At 45.1% G+C, this 18,425-nt stretch overlaps 1 protein-coding gene across 2 annotated transcripts in view; it reads left to right on the forward strand.

Moving 5' to 3' along the window:
• Nucleotides 1-2,133: 2,133 nt before the first annotated feature.
• Nucleotides 2,134-18,425, forward strand: part of rnf216 (ring finger protein 216) — a 124,503-nt gene continuing 108,211 nt past the window's right edge. Inside the window, exon 1 of one of the 2 annotated variants that reach the window (XM_055651053.1) lies at nt 2,134-2,221. The gene's annotated coding sequence lies outside the window, so the exon portion shown is untranslated. The remainder of the gene's footprint in view (nt 2,222-18,425) is intronic. The other variant, XM_055651054.1, reaches the window with a different exon arrangement.

Genomic DNA, 18,425 nt, shown 5'->3' on the forward strand with positions numbered 1-18,425 from the left:
ACTGAGAGTCAGGGGAGAGGGAGACACAGAGACAAGGAAGTGTAAGGTGTGAAAACTAGACATCAAATGGGATGGAGATCACGGAACATGTGGAATAGACCATTGTTAGCTGGGAGAAGCTGACAATGATGCATACAGGGATAAAATGTAATCAGGGGATATTCATAGAGTGATACAGCGTGGAAACAGGCCCTTCGGCCCAACTTCCTCACACCGGCCAACACATCCCAGCTACACTAGTCCCACTTGCCTGCGCTTGGTCCATATCCCTCCAAACCTGTCCTCTCCATGTACCTGTCTAACTGTTTCTCAAATGTTGGGATAGTCCCAGCCTCAACTACCTCCTCTGGCAGGTTGTTCCATACACCCGTCTGAAAAAGTTACCCCTCAGATTCCTACTAAATCTTTTCCCCTTAACCTTGTCAGACTGGTCTGAAAGTGGGATGAGAGTGGGATGGAGAGATAGGTTATTTGAAATGAGAGAAGTCAATGTTCATACCGCTGGGGTGTAGAAACATAGAAAATAGATGCAGGAGTAGGCCATTCGGCCCTTCGAGCCTGCACCGCCATTCAATATGATCATGGCTGATCATCCAACTCAGTATCCTGTACCTGCCTTCTCTCCATACCCCCCTGATCCCTTTAGTCACAAGGGCCACATCTAACTCCCTCTTAAATATAGCCAATGAACTGTGGCCTCAACTACCTTCTGAGGCAGAGAATTCCAGAGATTCACCACTCTCTGTGTGAAAAATGTTTTCCTCATCTCGGTCCTAAAAGATTTCCCCCTTCTCCTTAAAATGTGTCCCCTTGTCCTGGACTTCCCCAACATCTGTCTCCTCAGATCCTGGTGACCTTCTACCGCTGCACCATCGAGAACATCCTTACCAACTGTATCACAGTATGGTATGGCAACTGCTCTATCTCCGACCGGAGGGCATTGCAGAGGGTGGTGAAAATTGCCCAACGCATCACCGGTTCCTCGCTCCCCTCCAATGAGTCTGTCCAAAGCAAGCGTTGTCTGCGGAGGGCGCTCAGCATCGCCAAGGACTGCTCTCACCCCAACCATGGACTGTTTACCCTCCTACCATCCGGGAGGCTCTACAGGTCTCTCCGTTGCCGGCCCAGCAGGTCCAGGAACAGCTTCTTCCCTGCGGCTGTCACACTACTCAACACTGTGCCTCGGTGACTGCCAATCACCCCCCGAACACTCCTCCTACAGGAAAAAAGAAGTCTATGACTGTATGCATGTAAATAGATTTATTTATTGAAATCATATTCTATGCCGCTCTTCCAGGGAGATGCTAAATGCATTTCGTTGTCTCTGTACTGTACACTGACAATGACAATTAAATTTGAATCTGAATCGGGAACAATCTTCCTGCATCTTGCCTGTCCAACCCCTTAAGAATCTTGTTTAAGAGGGAACTGCAGATGCTGGAGAATCGAAGGTTACACAAAAAAAGCTGGAGAAACTCAGCGGGTGCAGCAGCATCTATGGAGCGAAGGAAATAGGCAACGTTTCGGGACGAAACCCTTCCGGGTTTCGGCCCGAAACATTGTCTATTTCCTATTTAGTCGCCTATTTCCTTCGCTGCATAGATGCTGCTGCAAAAAAGCTGGAGAAACTCAGCGGGTGCAGCAGCATCTATGGAGCGAAGGAAATAGGCAACGTTTCGGGACGAAACCCTTCCGGGTTTCGGCCCGAAACATTGTCTATTTCCTATTTAGTCGCCTATTTCCTTCGCTCCATAGATGCTGCTGCACCCGCTGAGTTTCTCCAGCTTTTTTGTGTAACCCTTAAGAATTTTGTAAGATTCAGATTCAATTTTAATTGTCATTGTCAGTGTACAGTACAGAGACAACGAAATGCATTAGACAACGAAATTTCTAAGTTTCTATAAGATCCCCCCTCAATCTTCTAAATTCTAGCGAGTACAAACCGAGTCTATCCAGTCTTGTGAGCTGCCCAAGGTGCTGTTCCTCCAATTTGAGTTGGGGCCTGTGACGCAGGTGGAGTAGGCCCAGGACACAGAGGTCAGTGTGGGAAGCGGCCAGGAGCTGGGAGACTACAACTCCCAGAGTGCACCGGCGGGTTGCGGCTGCGGCTGACGTCAGGCGGAGAGCGCGTGTGCGTCAGTTCCTGCCGGTGAGGCCGGGGCCCTGGGCTGCGGAGTGGGATTTGGACTCGGCGACGGGCGGGCGGACAGACAGCAGCACGGTGAGGGGTGAGGCAGGGCCAGCGGGGCGGGCAAGGCCGGGCGGTCTTGTCAGCCCCGGCCGCTTGTGACGATTGAGGCAGTGGGTGGGTGGGCGGAGGCGGCGCTGCGTCGGGATCGGCCTCTCCTCAACAGCCCTGGGAGTTGGTGCGAAGAACTCCTTCCCCAGAGGGACAGGAGGTGAGGGGGGGAGGGGAGGGACTGGGGACTTGTCAGACCCGGGTGCCAGCTGTAACACCTGGCAACTGTGGGCAGGCAGCCCAACCTTGGCACCGGGCACCTTCCTCTGAGCGTGCGTACACTCACACACTGTTATCCCTACTTAATTTTACCATCACTCATAGAAACATAGAAATATATCCCATAGAAATTAGGTGCAGGAGTAGGCCATTCGGCCCCTTCGAGCCTGCACCGCCATTCAATATGATCATGGCTGATCATCCAACTCAGTATCCCGTACCTGCCTTCTCTCTCCATACCCCCTGATCCCTTTAGCCACAAGGGCCACATCTAACTCCCTCTTAAATATAGCCAATGAACTGGCCTCAACTACCCTCTGTGGCAGAGAGTTCCAGAGATTCACCACTCTCTGCGTGAAAAAAGTACTCCACCATATATCCCACTAACCCATCATATATCCGACTTTAACGCTGCAATCTAAAACCAGCTCTTGCTGTTGGATATATCCCTTGCCCCTTATATACCCCCTTGCCCGAGGATAGATGTATCACAGCACTCTAACACTAGCCCTTACCCCTGCATATATCCTGTGCCCCGCACATATATAGGGTGCCTAGCGCATAAAACCCCATATCCCCATATACACCTTGCCCCAGGATGTATCCCACTGTACCCTTGTGCTCTAAAACCAGCCCTTGCGTATTTCCCCATGTGAACTACATATATCCTGCTGAACCCCCTGTACTCTAAAATGAGCTCCCACCCCAACATATGTCCCTCTTTCCTAGATGTACCCCACTGCTAGAAAATCAGCCTTCATTTCTGCACATATCTCACTGCACCCTCTCTAAAATCAGATATCTATGATATATCCCACTGTACCCTATGAGATATTACACTGTATTCTCTGCACTCAAAAATCAGCCAACACTGTGTACATATCCTGCAATAACCCCTCAAAAAGGGCCCCACCTTTGGACATATCCCAATGTATGCCCTGCCTTTCAGAAACTGGCTTTTACCCCTGAATATATCCCACCATACCCCATCCAAAGTTCAGTTGAGTTTAGTCTGTTGTCACATGTACCGAGATACAGTGAAAAGCTTTTGTTGCGTGCTATCCAGTCAGCAGAAATTTAAATTGTATAAATACATGATATGGTAATAACGTTTAGTGCAAGGTAAAGCAAAGTCTGATCAAGGATAGTCCGTTAACAGTTGGGAAGAAACTGTCCCTGAATCTGGTGGTGTGCGTTTTCACACTTCTATACCTTTGCCTGATGGGAGAAGAAGAGGGTGTGACTCATCCTTGATTATGCTGCTAGCCTTGTCGAGGCAGCGTGAGATATGAATGGAGTCAATAAAAGGGAGGTTGGTTTGTGCGATTGTCTGGGCTGCGTCCATAATTCATTGCAATTTCTTGCGGTCTTGGATGGAGCTGTTCGCAAACCAAGCTGTGATGCATCCTGATAAAATGCTTTCTATGGTGCATTGGTAGAAGTTGGTGAGAGTTGTAGGGGACATGCCAAACTTCCGAAGCCTTCTAAGGAAGTAGAGGCATTGGTGTGTTTTATTGGTTGTTGCTTCATATATGGGTCACCCAAGAGAAGCTCTTGGTGATATTGTCTCCTGAGAATTTGATGTTTTCAGCCATCTCTACTTCGGCACTTTGGGGTATGTGTACCACTTTGCTTCCTGAAGTCGATCACCATCTCCTTTGTTCATATCCTCACCGCCTCTTGCAAGGCCCCTGGTTGTCCTCTCGCTTGCTTGAATGCATTTCGTTGTCTCTTAATGCATTTCGTTGTCTCTGCTTGAAAGACAATTAAAATTGAATCTGAATCTGAAAGGCTCTAGCTGAAGTACATAAGAAATAATAGTTAGAGTTTGTCACTCAGCACCATGTACTTGAGCTGCCAGAGATTCCAAAGATTGACGACTCGTATTTCCTCTCTTCTGCCCTGAATGGCCATCTGTTTGAGTTGAGACTGACCCCTCCCATTCTTAACTGTTCAATGAAGAGGAATATTATTCCTGTAAGAATTTTGCATGTTTCAATTAGATCGCCTTCCATTCTCCTAAATGCAAGAGAGTTTAGGCTCAATGTACTTCAGCTCTTGTCACACAACAAACCCTACATACCAACAATCTTGATCCTTCCTCACAGCCACCCGAGGCACCTCTAGCCCTCACTGATAGCCGCCTCTCGGGACCCGTCACCTATCCACCCAATCCCAGCTTGCTTGTCTCTGCACCAAAGCTATGAAGCAAACCAGTGACCTGGATTGCTTCCGTCAGTTGCGGTTCCTTGAAGGATATGTATTGTGGATGAAAAAATACAGTGAAATATCTCGTGGACATTGTGTTATGGAATGGTTTAGACATTTTCTAAAAATGTGTAACGTATTAATATAGTTTACGTTTTTCCCCAAAATTATGAGAGCGTGTACTGACCTGGGCAAAATACCTTGAGGAATAAAAATTCTCTAACTTCAAATATCTCTAAACTCCCCCAAACAAGTCATACCAGCTTCTCGTTTTCGCCCAACAAACAGCTAACAATGGCCTGCTTCCTTTATCATTGTTACTTTTTTGCATATCTTTCATTCATTGTTCTTTATCTCTCTACATCACCATCTATATCTCTTCAGAGATGCTGCATGCCCTGCTGAGTCACTCCAGCTTTTTGTGTCTATCTTCGGTTTAAACCAGCATCCTTCCTACGCGAATAAAAGTATTTGTTACCTTTCCCCAACTTTATTGGTCATGCCTGCAGCTTTTTTTTGTAGTGCATTCCATAATTTAAGTTGATCCTTAATTCATCTTGGGCTGTTGTGAACATTGGAAATCCAGTGTTTCGGATGAGTTCTGTGCCAGCATGTGTCCTGTAATATAATGAGATTGTGACTGGCTCGAAGCAAGTGGGCAATCAATACTATTGTAATATAATAGCAGTCAGTGTCACAACCATATCATTTGAATTGCGTATAGAAACTAAAACTATTGATTCAATAGTTTTAGTTTCTGCTATTGTATTATAATCCTCCCACCTGAGATCAAGAGCTGTGAACTGTACAGTTATTGTATTCTTGGCATGAGACAACCATTTAGATTGAATATAGTTCAGACATTCTTTGTTTAAAATCCAGACTAGGATTCTTCTCTGGAGGCAACTTGTTTCTTAACCTCAGTATAGTTATGCTCTTTCTGTTCCCAGTATTTGTATGCATCTGAAGATACAAAGTGCTGGAGTTACTCAGCAGATCAACAGGGGCAGCCCAGTGGTGCAGCGACAGAGCTGGGTTCAATCATGACTGCGGGGTGTAGGAAAGAACTGCTGATGCTGGTTTAAATTGAAGGTAGACACAAAATGCTGGAGTAACTCAGCGTGGCAGGCAGCGCCTCTGGAGAGAAGGAATGGATGACATTTCGGGTCAAGACCCTTCTTCAGGCTGCGCGGTGCAGTCTGTACGGCATTTGTAAGTTTTCCCTGTAAGCGCGAGGGTTTTCTCCCACAGTCTTAGATGTTCAGGTTTTTAAGTTAATCGGCTTCTGTAAAATTGTTCCCAGTGTGTAGGATAATTCTAATGTAGGGAGTAAGTCGTCAAGTCAATTTTATTCGTCACATACACATACGAGATGTGCAGTGAAATGAACAGTGGCAATGCTCGCGGACTTTGTGCAAAAACAAACAAACAACCAAACAAACTACAAACAGAATGGAACAGTATCACATATTATTTTACATATTAAATATTGTGGGCGGAAGGAAAAAGGGAAAAAAAACAGCACTTTTATTTTTAAAAAAGCAGTAGAGTGGTACAGTAAAAGTTAGTCTCTGGTGAGATAGGAGTTTACAGTCCTAATGGCCTCTGGGAAGAAACTCCTTCTCAACCTCTCTGTTCTCACAGCATGGCAATGGAGGTGTTTGCCTGACCGTAGCAGCTGGAACAGTCCGTTGCAAGGGTGGAAGGGGTCTCCCATGATTTTATTAGCTCTGGAGTTGCACCTCCTGATGTATAGTTCCAGAAGGGGGGACGAGTGAAGTTCCCATAGTGCGTTCGGCCGAATGCACTACTCTCTGCAGAGCCTTCTTGTCCTAGGCAGAGCAATTCCCAAACCAGATGGTAATATTTCCGGACAAGATGCTTTCCACAGCCGCTGAGTAGAAGCACTGGAGGATCCTCGGAGACACTCTGAATTTCCACAATTGCCTGAGGTGGTAAAGGTGCTGCCTTGCCTTACTCACGAGTGCTGAGGCGTGTGATGCCCATGTCATATCCTCAGAGATGTGGACTCCCAGATATTTAAAACAGCTCACCCTGTAATCACTGGACTCGGTGGGCCGAAGGGTCTGCTTCCACGCTGTATCTCTAAAGTAAAGTAAAGGTTAGGGACTGCTCCTAAAATCACTTTTGAATGGATTGATTTATTCATCTGATAATAAACAGAGCACCAGCATTGTTGCAGTATTGCTTTGGGAGTATTGCATTGGGACATTCTGAAACTCGTCTCTAAGTCAAGCCAGACGTTCACAACATAACACAGAATTGTCCATTCGTTCTCAGAAATCGTATTTTTAATGTTCTTGCAACTGTGTACAAACGCATATGTATCCACCACCTAGTTGACGTGCTTCACAATGGCTAATATTTTAAAACTAGAAACACCATTGAGTCACTGCCTATTTATTTATACGTTTTGGTTGTGAATCTCGAATTGTTTTGTAACAATCCCAACAATTGGCAGACAAACTTGTTCTCTGTTTATTATCAGCGGAGTAAATCAAATATACAAAAGTAAAGGGCCTGCCCCACTAACGCAACTTTTATGCGACTGTCAAGCTCGAGGGCACTCGCCTGAAAAACCTTGAGCTGGATCGATCGTGAGCGATGAAACCGCGAGCCGGATCGACCATCTGCACACACGCACACGCACACGCACACACACACACACACACACACACACACACACACACACACACACACACACACACACACACACACACACACACACACACACTGGCACACACACACCTATGTTGAGTCCTTTAGAGAACGCGAGGGGGGGGGAGAGAAGGGGGAAAGAAGGAGTGGAGACACTTTTAAGAAGCCAGACAACTTTTAGTAAAGTTTGGCAGGCATTTAACATTACCGGTCGGTTTACTTACCTTTTTTTTCTCAACGAGCTTAACCTTTGACTACCTTCGATTACCTTTGATTGCCTTCGATTACCTATGATAGCATTACGACCTACCTTGACTAAACCTGCAACCTTATTTTATTCGGGGGCATTTTTCAGCATGTTGAAAAAAACGGCGCGACCTAGCTGAGTCCTCGAGCGGGGACTACTCTCGAGCATGAAGGAGAGTTACAAAGACCTTGGACCTCCTAGGACCTTGTGTCGACCATGCTGCGAATATGTGTCGAGGGCAAACTCTTCTAAACTCATGAATTAGGTCGCCGCAATGGGACAGGCCCTTAACCCTTGCATCCCCTCTCTTTCCATCACTCTCCCACCCAGTTGTACTCACTTCAAAGTTGTCTTGTTGAGTCTCATTGTCTGAAACTCATTTTCACCTAGCCCTCTGCTAACAATGACCTGTTTCCTTTATCCTCGTTACATTTTTTGCATATCTTTAATTCATTTGTTCTATATCCATCTCTTTCACCTATATCTCTTGTTTCACTTTCCCTGACTCTCAGTCCGAAGAAGGATCTCGACTCGAAATGTCACCTATTTCCTTTCTCCAAGGATGCTGTCTGACCGGCTGAGTTACTTCAACTTTTTGTGTCCATCTTCAGTTTGAACCAGCATCTGCAGTTCCTTTCTACGTACAAAAGAAATTGTAGGAACAGGCCTTTGATCTCATCTGCGTTGGGTGATTAATGCTAGACAACAGAAAGATTGCTACATTTTATTGTCACATGTACCTAGGTAGAGTGAAATTCATTTTTGCATGGTAAAATCTTCTGTAAAAATCTTTGTATACATAGGCACAATCATACTTGAATACAAGACTATAAGGATAGTAGATCACACTAAGACAGTACACAAGTTGCCACGTTTCCAGCACCATCTTGTACCCTTCATGTTTAAAGTTTAATAAATGTAGTCTTTAGTGTACAGTGTATAAGTGTAGTGTCACAATGGGTCCTGACAATCTCACTTCTGTATCTTTCTTTTAATTCTCTTCCCCTTTGTTTTATACTTGCGGCCTTTAGTCCGTGATCCTTCCATCAAGGTGAATAGCTTCCCGCTATCCACTCGGCCTAATACCTGCTCATTTTATATATTTATTTTGGCCATTTAGAACGGAGACGAGGTAAAACTTTATCACCCAGAGTTGTAAATCTGTGGAATTCTCTGCCTCAGAAGGCAGTGGAGGCCGATTCTCTGGATGCTGTCAAGAGAGAGTTAGATAGAGCTCTTAAAGATTGCGGAGTCGAGGGATATGGGGAGAAGGCAGGACCAGGGTACTGATCAGTGGATGATCAGCCATGAACACAGTGGATGATCAGCCATGAACACAGTGAAGGGGGAGTGAAGGGCTGGCTCGAAGGGCCGAATGGCCTACTCCTGCACATATTGTCTATCTCAGACATCTCCTCTAAAGAAAACACACCCAGCCTCTCAAATCCTTGTAACTGTAGTCCCTCATTCCAGGAATAATTCTTTTCTCAAGTCTTGCTGGAAAGGGTTTGCATGCTTACTGTAATGTGTTGACCAGAATTGAACACTGTATTCCAGTTGAAACGCATCTACTGTTTCTTAACTTTAACTAGTTTGAACTCTCTGTGACATCTCTCTCTGGCAATATGATGTGGAATACTGTGGCATTCTCTTTGTTCACTGCCGCCAGCCTTTTCTTCTCCTTCCTTCCCTGTAGTTCCCAGACACTTAAAATATCTCCAATATTTAATGCACAAACCAGTATCCTTGAATCAAGTTTTTGTTATTATGATTATGTCAGTGTTACGTGGGTATCAGTGAAAACTCAACTCGCCTATCCTACTTGCCCCTCCAAGCATGTTTACAGTCAGGCCTCTTTGCCCCACCATGTCCACTCCGATCTTTTTGTACAAGTCCTCCCCAGTTACAACGGGGTGGGTCCCATTCCTCAGAACTGTTTGTATCCCGAAATGTTTGCATGTTGGAAATGTGGCCCTATGCCAATATATTTAGATAAAAGTAAAGGCCAGCCAACGGCAACATATGGTTTATGCAGAGCATTTAACTCAGCCATTCAGATGCTGCTGCATACTGAGTTAACACTTGGCAGAAGATACCTGCAGCAGCTGGCAATTTCATACAAACGGCCAATGGCTCTTTATTGTCACAGGTACCGTGAAATTATTTTTTTGCATACAGTGTTGAACACTTTTAATATACATATGCAGAGACCAAGCGTAGGCTTGGCGATCGTTTCGCCGAACACCTCCGCTCGGTCCGCATTAACCAACCTGATCTCCCTGTGGCTCAGCGCTTCAACTCCCCCTCCCATTCCGAATCCGACCTCTCCGTCCTGGGCCTCCTCCATAGCCAGAGTGAGCACCATTGGAAATTGGAGGAGCAGCACCTCATATTCCGCTTGGGCAGTCTGCACCCTAGTGGCATAAACATTGAATCCTCCAATTTCCGGTAGCCCTTGCTGTCTTCTCCCCTTCTCAGTTCTCCCTCAGCCCCCGGGCTCCTCCTCTTCCTTTTTCCTTTCTTCTCCCCATCCCCCCCCACCCACCCCCACATCAGTCTGAAGAAGGGTTTTGGCCCGAAACGTTGCCTATTTCCTTCGCACCATAGATGCTGCTGCACCCGTTGAGTTTCTCCAACTTTTTCGTGTACCTTCGATTTTCCAGCATCTGCAGTTCCTTCTTTAAAAAAAAAATCCAAGTAGAAGATATCCGTTGCTTAAAGCCCAAACTTCCATTATGTCATGTTTTAATCTGAACAAATTTAAGCACATTTATTACAGCTCCATAACAGAGGACTTGCTGACTTACGAGGTATTCCCAGGGACAGATTTATACACGGGCTTCAAGTGGTGCTGGACGACCATCAATTTGGCGGTGAAAGATACTTGTTGGTGTCCCAGCAGAACGAGATGCCTGTCAGGGAATGTTGCCAGTTGGCCAGCTCCAGACTGCAGGAGCGTGCGCTGAGGGACGCACTGAAGCTTGGTGCATCCAATGCCAAGGCTCTGTGGGGCGGAGGACTACAGTCTGGGGTCCCTCAAACAAGGGAAGGGATATCACCCCAGGGGGGCCACATGAGCGGCAAGGGTGTTTTCCTGAAGGATAGGTGTGCACACGACTGAGTATGACACTATTGAATGCATAGACACTGAGAATATATGAAGAGTTTGTGCATTGAATATATTTTTCATTCTGAATAAAGTATAATTTTGAAATAAAACGTTATTGAGTAGCTACATGTTATTGTAGGCAGATAATTGGTAGTCTGCTCTGACTTCCTAACTCCACCCATTTAAACATCTTATCAACTCCTCCTAGATTTTCGCCAGATCTGTTAATAATGGCAATGCTTATTTAAAGCGCAAGGAAAAGAAAGAGCATAGTTATCCAGCACCTGCAGTTCCTTTTTATTACTTTATAGCATAGGAGTTACTCTGTGTGGGCCATCCTATGCCGTGCAACCTTCAAAAACACAACCCTGTCTATCTTGAGTTGTAATGGTGGAATGCTGTGTAGGTGTTGCAGGAAATTTAGACATTTTTGTTGGGTTCCAATGAAGAATTACTTCAACATAGCTGACATTGAGAATTTGAGCTTTACCTGCTTCTCGGAATCCTTCATTATAGTTATGAATATATAATTGAATAAAACCACTATTGGTTATCAATGAAGCTGATCAGCAGATTTGAATTTTTTTCATTTGAATTCAGGAAAAAAAAATTTGGCCTAATTGTGGGGCTGTTGCTTGTTATTCTTGAAGTGATGGATTGTGATCTCTTGCACTTGCCTGAGGTGGCAATTGTTGCTTTTGCCTAAGGTCCTGTCTGGAAGAAAGCCTGGTGTATCATTTGCTCGATTCACCACTAAATTATCAGCCTTTATAACAGGCTTAAAATGCTTGTCCCACTTGGCAATTATTTTTTTGGCGACTGCTGGCATCATTGACTGATCAGGTCACCGAAAAATTAGTGGCGTGATGCGGCATGATGACATATTGACGTGCGGTGTTTTTTCAAGTGTCGCAACATTTTTTGTCCCTGCTGGATTTTGAAATGTTCAAAATCTTTTGGCGACACTGATATGACGCTGGCAGTCGCCGAAAAAATTGCCAAGTGGGACAGGCCCTTAAGTTTCAGGAGTGACTTTAGACGTTAGCATGAATATAGGCCCTTCATTAAGGATAGCTCCTTATTCTTCATTGTTTTTGCATTGAATCTCCGAAGCATCCATAATGGATTTTTGGTATACTGACGACAATGCCGTCCTTGTGTGTCTGAGCTGATTAACCTTCAGATCTCCATTCGTCGTGTGTGTGTGTGTGTGTGTGTGTGTGTGTGTGTGTGTGTGTGTGTGTGTGTGTGTGTGTGTGATTCATTGGCTATATTTCATTGGCTATATTTAAGAGGGAGTTAGATGTGGCCCTTGTGGCCAAGGGGATCAGAGGGTATGGAGAGAAGGCAGGTACGGGATACTGAGTTGGATGATCAGCCATGATCATATTGAATGGCGGTGCAGGCTCGAAGGGCCGAATGGCCTACTCCTGCACCTAATTTCTATGTTTCTATGTTTCTATTCCGTAGCACAAGATTCTTGCTTCACATTAACACGATTAAGATGTTCCATCAGGTCGATCCACCACAATGTGGCATTGATGCACAATCAAGCTGCCAGTTATCTTTGTAGCCTCATTTCTCAAAATACTAATGTTGAGTGAGAGATTCACAAAATGAAGTACATGCTGATTGTGAGCAAAGGAAGAAGAGACCGACCACTCACTACAGGGAAATCATCATCTCTACCTATGAAATCTTGATTTACCAACATGGCCATGAGGGTCAAGATTGGAAGGGTCTACGTTTACCTACTTCCTTGGCACCCAAGAAATTCCTTTGCATCATGTGGGCCTGTTTGCACCATTAATGACGGCAACCATGGTGAAGCCACTCTAATTAATGCTGACCATAGGTTCTTGTCCACCAATTCCTTATGAACTGGACATGGTTTACAGATCCAGATTCCCAAACAAACATTGTACTCCCTGCTTTCCCAAGATTGGAGATCCATAGTTGGATTAGAAGAAATGCCACAAAGACACGTTGAAAACATATCTAGCTCATCAAGTGTTTATCCTTAGGTTTCTGGATTCCTCCACCTTTTCAAGCAGTGAGTTCCTGACTTCAACCCCTTCACCTCCCCCATCATACCTTAATCTTCAGATTCCTTGTGATCTTTCAACCACAGACCTGCATCAAACCTTTGCTTAAATATCTATAATTGCTTTTGCTTCAAACATTCAGGCAGGGAGATCTACATTTTTGATGAAGATCCGTTTGAGTCTAAAGTTAAAATCCGATCCATCCACTTGAAACTCGATCCATAAAGGCTTAATAGATATTTTTTCCCCATATCTAATTCCACCCAGAGGATTGTGAAAAGTCAAATTACACTTGCCAGTAACTCCTGAAAAAGATACTCCAACTCCAAACAGTTTCGTTTTTAGAGAAACAGGCCCTTTGGCCCACCAAGTCCGCTCCGAACCGAGATCATCCCGTGCACTAACACTATCCTACACACGAGGACCAATTTACAATTTTTACTGAAGCCAGGTTACCTACAAACCTGTATGTCTTTGTACTGTGGGAGGAAACCAGAGCACCCAGAGAAAACCCACGCAGTCACGGGGGGAATGTACAAACTCTGTACAGGCAGCACCTGCAGTCGGGATCGAACCCGCGACCTAGGTGCTGTAAGGCAGCAGCTCTACTGTTGCGTCACTGTGCAGCCCCTGTTGAAGAACCCATGTCAGGGTTGAAGTCCCTTATCCACTACCCCCCCACCTCAATGACGATGCCACATCTGGTCATGACACTTAAAGGAAGCTGATGGTTAGAAATGTCTTGGCATCATTCACTGCCCATCCCTGTGCTGTATATCCCTGCCTGCTTGTAGCACCAAGGTGTAAAGTAAGGGTTAAACAAACTGTGTTAGCTGACAACTCCATTTTAGCCGTCACTATGTTTAACCCTACTAGTATTCCATTACAAAAGGTAAATTTGAAAGAGACACCTGCAGATGCACACAAAATCCTTTGCCAAATATTGTACATTAGCTGGACGAAGTTCATTGCCTCCTCCCTCGCTGACTTTCGCTCACTGATATCAAGACTAACTTTAAACAGAAGCGTGAGAATGAGCTTCTAGTGCCCACCAATACTCCCATCTGCATTGTTGTTTTCATGTCAAAGTTGAAATTGACCGTAGAAAATCACCTTCCCATACTTACTGGTGAGTTATCCATTGTACGCAGTTGCCATCCACTCCAAGTCAAACTGACCTGTGTAAAATACCTAACCAGATTGGCACTGGCTGATGTTTTCTTGTACTTACCCGGCCTTGAGTGAACCCAAGTGTTTCGAACTATAAGCCAAGTCTGACGCTCACAGTTGTATCCTGTTGAGCTCAGATTAGGTAACACGGTTCTGATTCTTAATGTTCTTTTTGGTGATAAATTTCTTCTAAATTCTTTCTCATGCTTTTGGTACAAGTGTATCAAAGAATCAACCACTTAAAATGTATCATTATCGCAAGGCTAGTGACTGGAGAGGTTGAATTTTCTTCACACAAATGTACTGGGTCATTGACTGTTTTGCCAAAGGGCGTGCCTGTGCTTTGCAAGTTTGGAAGAAAATATGAATAAATATTGGAAACTGCAAAATACAGGACAATTCCAATTTTGTGCAGGGATATGACGAAGGACAAGGTGCTGTTACATTCTTTTAGGCTTGTTGAAGGATTCGGAGGAGAGCCTTGGGCATTGCAATAGATTTTGGTTTGATGCAAGATTGTGGCGTGGGAATGGTACAGTGAGATTAGATTGCAGGGACAGAATAAACAGAAGAATGAGTTTTGGATTGATGCAATGCTGCAAGAATAATAAATTATGGGATATGTTTTCCGTTCCTCCATTAAAGCAGACGGGAGTTCAAACTGAAGTAATGAAATCCTCTCTCCGCACTGTTTCTGGCCGAGGTGAAATCAGTTTTTTTGTTTTCTGCATTTGAAGCAATTAGCAATGGTCCAAACCTCGGCTCTTAACTTACATGGTTCATGACATGAAAAGCATTAGCTTTTATTGTTCTGAAATTTGTAGGAATATACTTTGCAACCATAAAGTGTCACTTAAGTAAGGAGTTCTTTAGCTTGAAAGTATTTGCACGGATTGAAAGAAATGATGAGAAATGGAACATGCATCCTCTCTGTCGCTGTGTAACACTTTTAACAGGGTTTTTTTTTCAACTAAGTTCTTAAGTACATAAGAAATCTGTACTACATATTGTAGTTGAGTAAAATGTTAAAAAGTGCTTCACAGGGACAACATCGGGTTAAAACCCCTGTCCCACGGTACGAGTTCATTCCAAGAGCTCTCCCGAGTTTGCCCTGATTCGAACTCGAAGATTTACGGTAACGGCCACTCGTCTGTACTCGGGGCTCTCGTGGACATTTTTCATCATGTTGAAAAATCTTCACGAGTCTTCCCATGCTTACCTGCCGTTAGCGAGTCTTCCAGAGTACCTGCCGTTAGCGCTAAGAGACGTCCCCGAGATCCGATGTACCCCCTACGTTCATTCTCCGTGCTTAAACGGATTAAAATGGCGCCGGTGAGACGGCAGCCTGTCGCGTGCAGCTGTGTGTAGTGTATGTTTATTTAGTATTTTAATAATATTTTAGTATAGTTTTTAGTATAGTTTTTAATAATATTTTAATAGTCTATTTTAATAGACTACGTATAAGTGTTATAGCCACAACTATCGCATGTTGTTGAGTTCTTATCCGAGTGGAAATATGTGCCTGATATCAACCGGACGGACGGAACAAACTGCCGTGGTATACACCCGTCAGGGACTGCTAAGCCTGGTACATGGCTCAATATTCGGGATTCAACATGACATACCGAAGGAACTCCTACAGAAGAGACATCGGGGAACGCGTGCAGGGGTGAAGAGAAACAAGAGGAGGTTGGTGAGAACATGGAGAGAGACTTTTAAACCAGCCCTACCATCTATCACCATGGGAAATGTTTGCTGCCTAACGAACAAATTAGACGAATTAGAAACCCTGGTCAGGTACCAGAAATTGTACCGGGAGAGCAGCATCGTTAGCCTGACAGAGACGTGGTTGACGGAAAATACGCCCGATTCTCTGGTCAGTTTTACCGGCTTCAGGACGATACGAGCAGACAGGGACCCCGGAGCTAGCGGTAAGCAAAAAGGTGGGGGGCTTTTACTGCTCGTCAACAACAAGTGGTGTAACCCTAATCATGCTACTATCAAAGAACAGATATGTAACAAGGACATTGAACTTTTAGCGGTTAGTTTAAGACCATATTACCTACCCAGGGAGTTCACTGTGGTGGTAGCCATTGTTGTTTACATTCCTCCATCTGCCAAGGCGGAAGTTGCGTGTGACGTGCTGCACACCACTATCGCTGGACTGCAGTCAAAGTACCCTGAGGCGTTCATTGTTGTGTCTGGAGATTACAACCATGTCTGCCTCTCTAAGATTTTGCCCACTTTTAAACAGTTTATTGACTGTGCAACTAGAGGTGATAAAACGCTGGATCTCTTGTATGCAAATGTGAAAAATGCATACAAATGTACTGCACTGGCCCCTCTTGGTCGATCAGACCACAACATGCTACATCTCTCTCCCTCCTACACCCCAGCTGCCAAGAGGCTGCCTGTCACCACCAGAACATTAAGAGACTGGTATCCTGAGGCTGATGAAGCCCTAAGGTGCTGTTTTGAGACAACAGATTGGGATGTGTTCTGTGAGGAGTATGGGGAAGACATTGACGGCCTAACAGAATGCATTACCCATTACATCAATTTCTGTTATGATGACATCATGCCATCCAGGGTAATTCGTTGCTACCCCAATAACAAACCATGGATTACCAGCAGCCTGAAGGCCTTACTAAATGAGAAGAAAAAGGCTTTCAGGGTGGGTGACAGGAATAAAATCAAAGAAATTCAAAGGGAACTGAAGGTGAGGATTAAGGAGGAGGGGAAAGAAGCATATAGGCTCAAACTGGAACGTCAGCTGCAGCAAGATGGAGTGAAGCAAGTATGGGCTGGAATGAAAAAGATCACGGGTATGAAGCAGAAGGGCGGTACACTGCCTGATGGTGAACAGAGTCTGGCTGATGATCTGAACAGATTTTTCAACAGATTTGACTGCCCAACACAATCTCAGCCTCCCCCACCTGGTCTGCTGACCATTGATGCTTCCTCACCATCTCCCCTCCCTCTCTCCAATACTCCTGAGATGTCATCTGCACGGGGTCCCCCCTTCCCACCTACTACTACACCACCAGCCCTACCTATGACTCTTCATACTGCGCAGGTCAAGATGATGCTGGACAGACTGAAGCCAGGGAAAGCAGTGGGGCCCGATGACATCAGCCCAAGGCTACTGAAGACTTGCTCCTCAGAGCTGTGTGGTATCCTAACACACCTGTTCAACCTGAGCTTGCGTCTACAGAAGGTCCCAAGGCTGTGGAAAACATCTTGCCTGGTACCTGTCCCAAAGAAGACCTATCCCACTCACCACAATGACTACAGACCAGTAGCGCTCACTTCACATATTATGAAGACATTTGAGAGACTTGTCCTCTCCTACCTCAGGACTAGTGTGTCAACTCAAATGGATCCTTTACAGTTTGCATATCAGCCCAACATCAGTGTCGATGATGCCCTTATTTACATGCTGCAGAGGGCGTACACACATCTGGACATCCCTGATGCATCTGTAAGAATTACATTCTTTGACTTCTCTAGCGCTTTTAACACAATTCAGCCTCGACTGCTAGGGGAGAAGATGGAGAAGATGAAGGTGGATCCATTAATGGTACTGTGGTGTTTGGATTACCTTTTCCTCAGACCACAGTATGTGCGCCTACAGAACAATGTCTCAAGCACCATCATGAGCAGCACAGGGGCTCCACAAGGAACTGTGCTGGCTCCATTCCTGTTTACCATCTACACAGCGGATTGTCAATATAACACCAACAGCTGCTTTTTGCAGAAATTTTCAGATGACACAGCTGTTGTAGGCCTCATCAAAGGGGGCAATGAGGAGGAGTATAGAGACACAATTAACAACTTTGTGGAGTGGAGTGCACACAATAATCTCCATCTCAACACCAAAAAAACGAAGGAGATAGTTGTGGATTTCAGGAGGGGGAGGAGGAGGATTCAACCAACACCGATCACCATCAGGGGCACTGAGGTGGAGGTGGTCGCCAACCACAGGTACCTTGGTGTGCAGCTTGACAGTGAGCTGGACTGGAAGAGTCATATGGAGGCGGTGTACAGGAAGGGACAAAGTAGACTGTATTTTTTAAGGAGGCTAAAGTCATTTAATATCTGTCAACCCCTACTGTGCAGTGTCTACCATTCAGTGGTGGCCAGTGCTCTGTTTTTTGCTGTGGCCTGTTGGGGAGAAGGCGCCCGAATAGCGGACAAAAACAGACTGGATAAGCTGATCAGGAAGGCCGGCTCAGTGGTTGGGGCAGAGCAACTAACGGTCAAGCAGGTGGCAGAGGCCAGAACTCTGAAAAAACTAGGCTCAATAATGACCAACCCCACTCACCCACTCCACGCCCTGAAGGTGATCAAGTGCAGCATCTTCAGTCAGAGACTGATTGCACCAATGTGCAAAACGGAGAGACATAGGAAATCTTGTATACCAGCTGCTATAAGGTTTTTTAATGCACAAAAATTTTAACTTATTATGTATTGAAGATATCTGTTGAAATGTGTGGTGTTATGTCTGTC

The sequence above is a fragment of the Leucoraja erinacea genome, chromosome 20 (assembly GCF_028641065.1).
Source record: "Leucoraja erinacea ecotype New England chromosome 20, Leri_hhj_1, whole genome shotgun sequence".
NCBI lineage: Eukaryota > Metazoa > Chordata > Chondrichthyes > Rajiformes > Rajidae > Leucoraja > Leucoraja erinaceus.